Source organism: Ornithorhynchus anatinus, chromosome 3, assembly GCF_004115215.2.
Source record: "Ornithorhynchus anatinus isolate Pmale09 chromosome 3, mOrnAna1.pri.v4, whole genome shotgun sequence".
In the NCBI taxonomy this organism is placed as follows: domain Eukaryota; kingdom Metazoa; phylum Chordata; class Mammalia; order Monotremata; family Ornithorhynchidae; genus Ornithorhynchus; species Ornithorhynchus anatinus.
In genome coordinates this window covers 76,908,791-76,915,877 of record NC_041730.1, presented here as the reverse complement: position 1 = coordinate 76,915,877, position 7,087 = coordinate 76,908,791, and the positions used below count along the sequence as shown (strand labels likewise).

Genomic DNA, 7,087 nt, shown 5'->3' with positions numbered 1-7,087 from the left:
TAGCTTGAAGGCAGTCACAGTAGACAGACAAGCAAAGCACAGTGCAATCCAGAAAGGAGCTGCTCTTTTGAGCAGATGCTGTGTAAGGATCCTGAGTCAAGGATGCAGAAGAAAAAGTAGTGCCAGGTATTGTTGCAAAAACCAAACATGACTACACAACAAGGAAGAGTATTTATATGTACAGAGTGTGCTTGGAACTAGAGGTTCCTCATTGAACTTTCCAATCACACACATACAAATAGATGAACTTTTTTGTCAGTGGAGGTTTTTTTTAGTACAATGGATAACTATTCAAATATATTCCTCTCTGACAATGGAGGCCTGGTTAGGGATTTTAAAGTTTTAATATCCTACAATCAAGAGGACAGAGAGAGACGGAGAGAGAAAGAGAGAGAGAGGTGAAATGGAGAACTCATGAATGCTACCTTCAGTGCACAGCACTCAAAAAAGACTAAGTTATATAAATTATTAAAGAAAAAAACAGAATTGCTTGGCAAAAGCATCTCCCTACAGGCAAACAGTCTGAGACATCCAAACAATCAAATTCCGGGGCCAGCCACTGAGGTAAAGAAAAAGCACTTCCCTCATGTGATCAAACCACTCAAAAATGGACACGCGAAAAAACAACTCTCTGTGAAATCACTACTGAAGTTTCTCTTCTTTGTACAGATAAATGCTCAGAATGGATGAATGATTTTTCTCCAAACTCCAAACCTTGTTCATGATCTGGGTGAGACATGTTTAGTCCCTGCTGCATAACAAACTCACATGTATGACACTAGGTTATCAGTACCTCAGAGTAGCAGTTGACACAGAACAAAGAGTCCATTCAGACCCCAGTTTGGTAAAAATGCAGGCTCCGTCTGTGTTCCGAATCCATTGTGGTCACAGAGAGGGTAGACCAACTTTTGGAAGCAGTGTGGCTAATGGAAATAGTTGGATTGGTAGGAGACCGGACTTCTAGTCCCTGTTCTGTCACTTGTCTGTCATTCTGACCTTGAGCAGGTCACGTCACCTCTCCAGGCCTTTGATGTGTTCATTTCTATAATGAGGATAATAAACCCTGCCTCACCCTAACTCATGAAGATGTCATGAGAATAAATTGAGATAAGTACTTTGAAAAGGCTTTAGAAAAGTAAAATAACTTTCCAAAGATAAGGTTTTATTATTTTCAATTTTCTATTTCAACCTTCTTCTGCAAAATGGAGACTATCCTTAATGTTAGATTCCTAGTAGGGTTGTATGTGGATTTACAGTTAATGTGGGTGATGTTCTTAGGAAAAAATGTTATTATACCACAAATATCCAGAATATGAACCTCTGCAGCCTGCTCCGCTTACAAAAATGAACATTACTTTTTATATAGCTGGTTTGGAATGGAATGGATTCATTGGTGTCTTTGCCATTTCCAGAAATGCGCATCTGTAAAATTTTGCACTCAGTACAACCTAACAGACTAAGCAAACAAAAATATATGTGCCTCTAATCAAAAGGAGATTCCACCTTAAAAACAAATCTCTCCAAGAAAGGAGCAGTTTATGCTGACACCCCTTCCCCCCAACCCCCCCACCCCCCAAACACACACACACACACTGTCCTCCCCACAGGATCTAACTGGTAAGCATTCATCCTGTCAAACGGCAACAGGAGAGTGTGAGACGAGACTGATCAGTGTAAATCAGAAAAAGAGAGTTCCTTCCAAAGCCAACTAGCCATCTGTCTTTGTTGAGGTTTCTGCAGTGCCATTTGTGAGCACCAGCCTGTTAAAAGCAGGAGGAAAGAAAGCCCTCCTCAGCTTTGAACTACAAGCAAACAGTGGTCTGGTTCCAGATTCAGGGTCCCAGAGAAAAGCCTATGATAGCAGAGCTCCTCTCTCTATCTGTAAGGATTTGTTTCCCTTTTTTAAAAAAGTTCTTCTTTTTTCCCTTTACCAACAAACTACACAGACATACTCCCCCCCAAAACACACATACACACTCACACACATTCAGGACTCCCTATCCCAACACACACAATCACACTCCTACAGACACTCTTTCATTCAACCTATACCAAATGGCTTACACTCCCCCCGCCACACACACACCCCTTCTCTATCCAGTTTCATTTGTGCTGGTACTTCCTAGGGCTTGGCTTACACAAAAACACATGCGCGCATGCACATAAACACACACACACACACACACACACACACATAGAGACACAGATGCCCAGCCTCTCCCTCCAGTTTCATTTGGGCTGGTAGTTGCTGGGGCTCAGCCCTGAGATCTATCACAGAGGCCAGGCACCTTTGGTCTGAGCCCAGACCTGGGAGGGAGGGAGGGAGGGAGGGATGGAGAGAGGAAGGGATGCTGACCAGGTCCAGGCAGAACCAGGACAGAATGCTGAAGTACCAGAGCTTCCAACAAATGAGTAGGGCCTGGAAGTCTCAGGGCTAACAGGTCCTGAGCCCCATCTGACAATGAAAGAAGTGCTGGTTTGGCATTTTGCAATGCTCTGGCACTTCTCCCGCTACAAATCAAGCACTCTGTTCAACCCAAATGTACACACAGATGTGGTAAATCATCTACTACATTCTCACACTCCCAGACACACACACATACCTACACATACATTTACGTCCTCCACTCAGTGATATTTATTGAGCACTTATGTGTGCAGAGCACTGAACTAAATGCTTGGGAGAGTACAATATAACAATAAACAGGCACATTTCTCGTCCACAATGAGTTTACAGTCCAATGTCATACCCAGACACCTGCCCTGAGCCTGTCTTGCCTCAGCTAGGTCTGAGGAAAGGGAGGTTTGGGGGTAACACTTCGGGGGCATCACTCTGATCTTTACTAGTAGGGAGGGCTCAGCAAAACCCCAGACCTCTGCTAGAGACAGGTGGAGGCGGATTTTGTGATAACCTAAGAGGTAGGGGACCAGGTAGTGGGTGGGGCCCAGGAAATCTGTGATGGTCACGGTAAAATAGTCACCACTGCAATCCCTTCAAGGCCTCCTTCATCCCTGGGCTGCTGCCAAGTATTCCTTGGTCTGCTCCTGCTGGTACCTGCTTGGGGCAGATCTGGGGCTAGGATGGCATGGCTTAGTGGATAGAGCATGGGCCTGGGAGTCAGAAGGTCCTGGGTTCTAATCCTTGCTCCTCCAATTGACTGCTCCGTGACCTTGGACAAGTCACTTAGCTTCTCCATGCCTCAGTTCCTTCATCTGTAAGTGGGGATTAAGACTGTGTGCCTCGTGTGGGACAGGGACTATGTCCAACCCAATTGCCTTGTATCTACCTCAGTGCTTAGAACAGTGGCTGGCACATAGTAAGCGCTTTACAAATACCGTAATTATTAGGATGGGTGCGGGGGAGGTAGAGGAAGGGGAGCCCACTTGTCCAGGATGTGGAGAGGCGATACCACTGCTTGGTCCCAGTTCTAACCTCAGATATTTCTGGCCTCCTACTCATTTCAGAAATTAGGAAAAGGGAGGACCAGAGCCTGAGGGGCCTCATGGCAATATCCAGGTAGCTCAAAGCAACCCATCTCTATGGGGTCTAATGGAGCATCAGAGAAAATTCCTGGCCTGGCCTCCCACCTTGGGTCCCAGCTTTATACCCAAGCTGATTCAGAATTGTGGGTCGGAGGTGGACAAGGAGGGCTAGCAAGGCCCTGAGCCCAGGTTCTGTCAAGATGACACCTGTTGCCTGTCCGTATTCCATATTAATCTTTTCAGCCTCCTGTTCCCAACCTTCCAGCCAAGGGCTAGCAAGGCCCTGAGCCCAGGTTCTGTCAAGATGACACCTGCTGCCTGTCCGTATTCCATATTAATCTCTTCAGGCTCCTGTTTCCAACCTTCCAGCCACTCTGCAGCAGCCATGAGGCTGCAAGACCTCAGGCTCATCCAACCCTCGAGCAACACCTCTTCCCCTTGCCTTGGGATCCAAGCCTAACTACACAGTTTCTGGGCATGTATTAAGCTGCTTTGACACAGCAAGGCTTATGCTGTATTTTGAAATGGTCGCTTTGACATCACCCAAAAACACAAGACAGTATATGAAGGCAAATTGAGTTTACAGAGTATGATTTAGATGGCCTCCTCCTCCAAGAGGCCTTCCCAGTCTGAGCTCCCCCCTTTTTCCCTCTGCTCCCTCTACCCCCACCCCTTCACCTCTCTGCAGCTAAACCCTCTTCTCCCCCCTTTCCCTCTCCTCCTCCCCCTCTCCCCTCCCACCCCCTCAGCACTGTACTCATCCGCTCAACTGTATATATCTTCATCACCCTATTCATTTTGTTTATTTTGTTTAATGAGATGTACATCACACCGATTCTATTTATTTGCCATTGTTTTTATGAGATGTTCTTCCCCTTGACTCTATTTATTGCCATTGTTCTTGTCTGCTTGTCTCCCCTGATTAGACTGTAAGCCCATCAAAGGGCAGGGACTGTCTCTATCTGTTGCCGACTTGTACATTCCAAGCGCTTAGTACAGTGCTCTGCATATAGTAAGTGCTCAATAAATACTATTGAATGAATGAATGAATGAATGAATGAATGAATGAATGGCCTACTTGAGACATTTTGCCCTCTAAAACTAAGCATCATACTGCATGGACTTATGGAAAGAGTATGGACCTTGGAGACAGAGGACCCGGGTTCTAATCCCAGCTCTGCCACTTGCCTTCTATGTGACTTCTGGCAAGTCATTTTGTTTCTCTTGGTGTCAGTTTCCTCATTTGCAAAATAGAGATTCAATACCTGTTCTCCCTTCCCAATAGACTGTGAGCCCAAGCAGTAGTAATAGTAGCAAAATTATTTATTAAACATTTATTGCATGCAGAGCATTATAGTAAGCACTGGAAGATAATCTGCAGGTGGAAATTGAACAAGGTCCTTGTTCTTCATGAGTCTTACAGTCTAAAAGGATTGGAGAGAGACACATCAGGAGTGATGAAACATTAAGAGAAGACATTAAAGAGAAAACATTAAAGAGAAGCAGCGTGGCTTAGTGGAAAGAGCCCGGGCTTGGGAGTTAGAGGTCGTGGGCTCTAATTCCGACTCTGCCACTTGTCTGCTGTATGACCTTGGGCAAATCACTTAACTTCTCTGTGCCTCAGTTACCTCATCTGTAAAAACAGGGATTAAAAAAAAATGTGAGCCCCACATGGGACAATCTGATTACCCTGTATCTACCCCAACACTTAGAACAGTGCTCTGCACATAATAAGAGCTTAACAAATACCATAAATATTATTAAAACATAACACAAATAGACAATTAGGCTCAAAGGTTTGGTGGCAATGGAGGAATTGGGGAGCACGCAGGAGAAAGTTGGGTGCAGGGATCCTGGGGGACCCCTGTGCGGGACAGAAACTGTGTCTCACCTTGTGTTCTCTTGAAACTACCTCAGCACTTAGTATAGTGCTTGTCACGTAGTAGGTGTTTAACAAGTACCACTATTATCATCATTATAATTATTAGCAGAAATTTTTGGAATAGTATAATGTTGAAATTTTATGTTTCGGTTTGATTATATATTGCATGACTCACATGGTCCAAGACCCAGGACTGGGAGATGGAGAGCAGCTCCCAGAATCGAAGCAGCTACACTTCCCAGGCATCAGGCTCCTTTTCCTACTAGCCGGTTGCTGTGGCATTGTTAGTATGTATGACTGGGACTGGAACTTGACACTTCCTGGCTTGGTGTGGAAGGGGTGACCTGAATGTCCTGTTCTTTGTTGTTAGCCACCCCCAAGCCAAACTTGTACACACCCAGGAGGTGATCACCCTGGCTAGAGTTTTAGAGATTGGCTATGTTCAGTCCTTGGTTTTCAATCTTTCTGAAGTTCAAATTCCTTCATCTGTAAACAGATGGGGATTTTTTTGTGCTGTTGCCTGGCTTTCGGACACAACTAGGTGAAATGCTAATACTCTTTTTGTGTGCAATACCTTTCCTCTGGTAACTTTACTAACATTTCCAAACCCACTCAAGGAATCTTCACAGCCTTCCACCGAGGTTTGGGAGCACCGCTTTCTCCACAGATAGAGGTAGAGAGCCTGAGACATGATACGACAAAACAAGTCAGTGGCCAAAGGGGCCAGATCTAATAGTCCAAAACCACAGTATAGTCCTTTGTTGGAGCACACTGCAGTTCATCATCATCATCATCATCAGCATTTATTGAACACCTACTTTGTGTAGAATACTAATGAGCTCCTTGTGTGCAGAACACTGTACTGCCTACTTACTGTGTGCGTGATGCTGTATTAAACACTTGGGAGAGTTCAGTAGAAATAAAAGACTGTTGAATAATAATAATGATGATAGTAATCATGATGATAATAATAACTGTGGTATTTTTTAAATGATTATTATGTGCCAAGCATTGAGATACACATAAGATAACCAGGTCAGACACAGACCCTGTCCCATATGAGGCTTATAGTCTAAGGAGGGAGAACAAGTATTTATTCCTATTCCTACGTCTTGTCTTGTCTTATGCTGTCAAGTCGTTTCCAACCCATAGCAACTCCATGGTGAATGCCCCACCTGCATCTGCAATCATTCTGGTAGTGTATTCCTGGAGTTTTCTTGATAAAAATGGGAGAGTGGTTTACCATTGCCTTCTTCCGTGCAGTAAACGAGTCTCCACCCTCGACTCTCTCCTATGCCGCTGCTGCTCAGCACAGGTGAGTTTTGATTTATAGCAGATTGCCTTCCACTCGCTAGCCACTGCCCAAGCTAGGAATGGAATGGGTATTCCTCTGCTCGACTCTCCCACCCACAGCCGAGGTTGGTAGAGTACTGGAAACTCTCTAGGTGTGATCCTGAGAGGGGAGTAACTTTAATCCATTCATTCATTCAATCGTATTTATTGAACACTTATTGTGTGCAAAGCTCTGTATTAAGCGCTTGGAAGAGTACAATGTAACAACAAACAGATACATTCCTGCCTACAACAAGCTCACAGTATAGAGGGGGAGACAGACATTAATAAAAAAGTTAAGTGACTTACCCAGGGTCATACAGTAGGCAAGTGGCGGATTAGAACCCAGATCCTCTGACTCCCTGTATAATGGTGGGGCAGGTGGGATGT

At 44.7% G+C, this 7,087-nt stretch overlaps 1 non-coding gene across 1 annotated transcript; it reads right to left on the bottom strand.

Moving 5' to 3' along the window:
* Positions 1-6,690: 6,690 nt before the first annotated feature.
* On the bottom strand, positions 6,691-6,828 carry LOC114810878. Its single transcript, XR_003758568.1, has one exon. It is a non-coding gene; the product is annotated as a small nucleolar RNA SNORA7 (small nucleolar RNA).
* Positions 6,829-7,087: the final 259 nt, after the last annotated feature.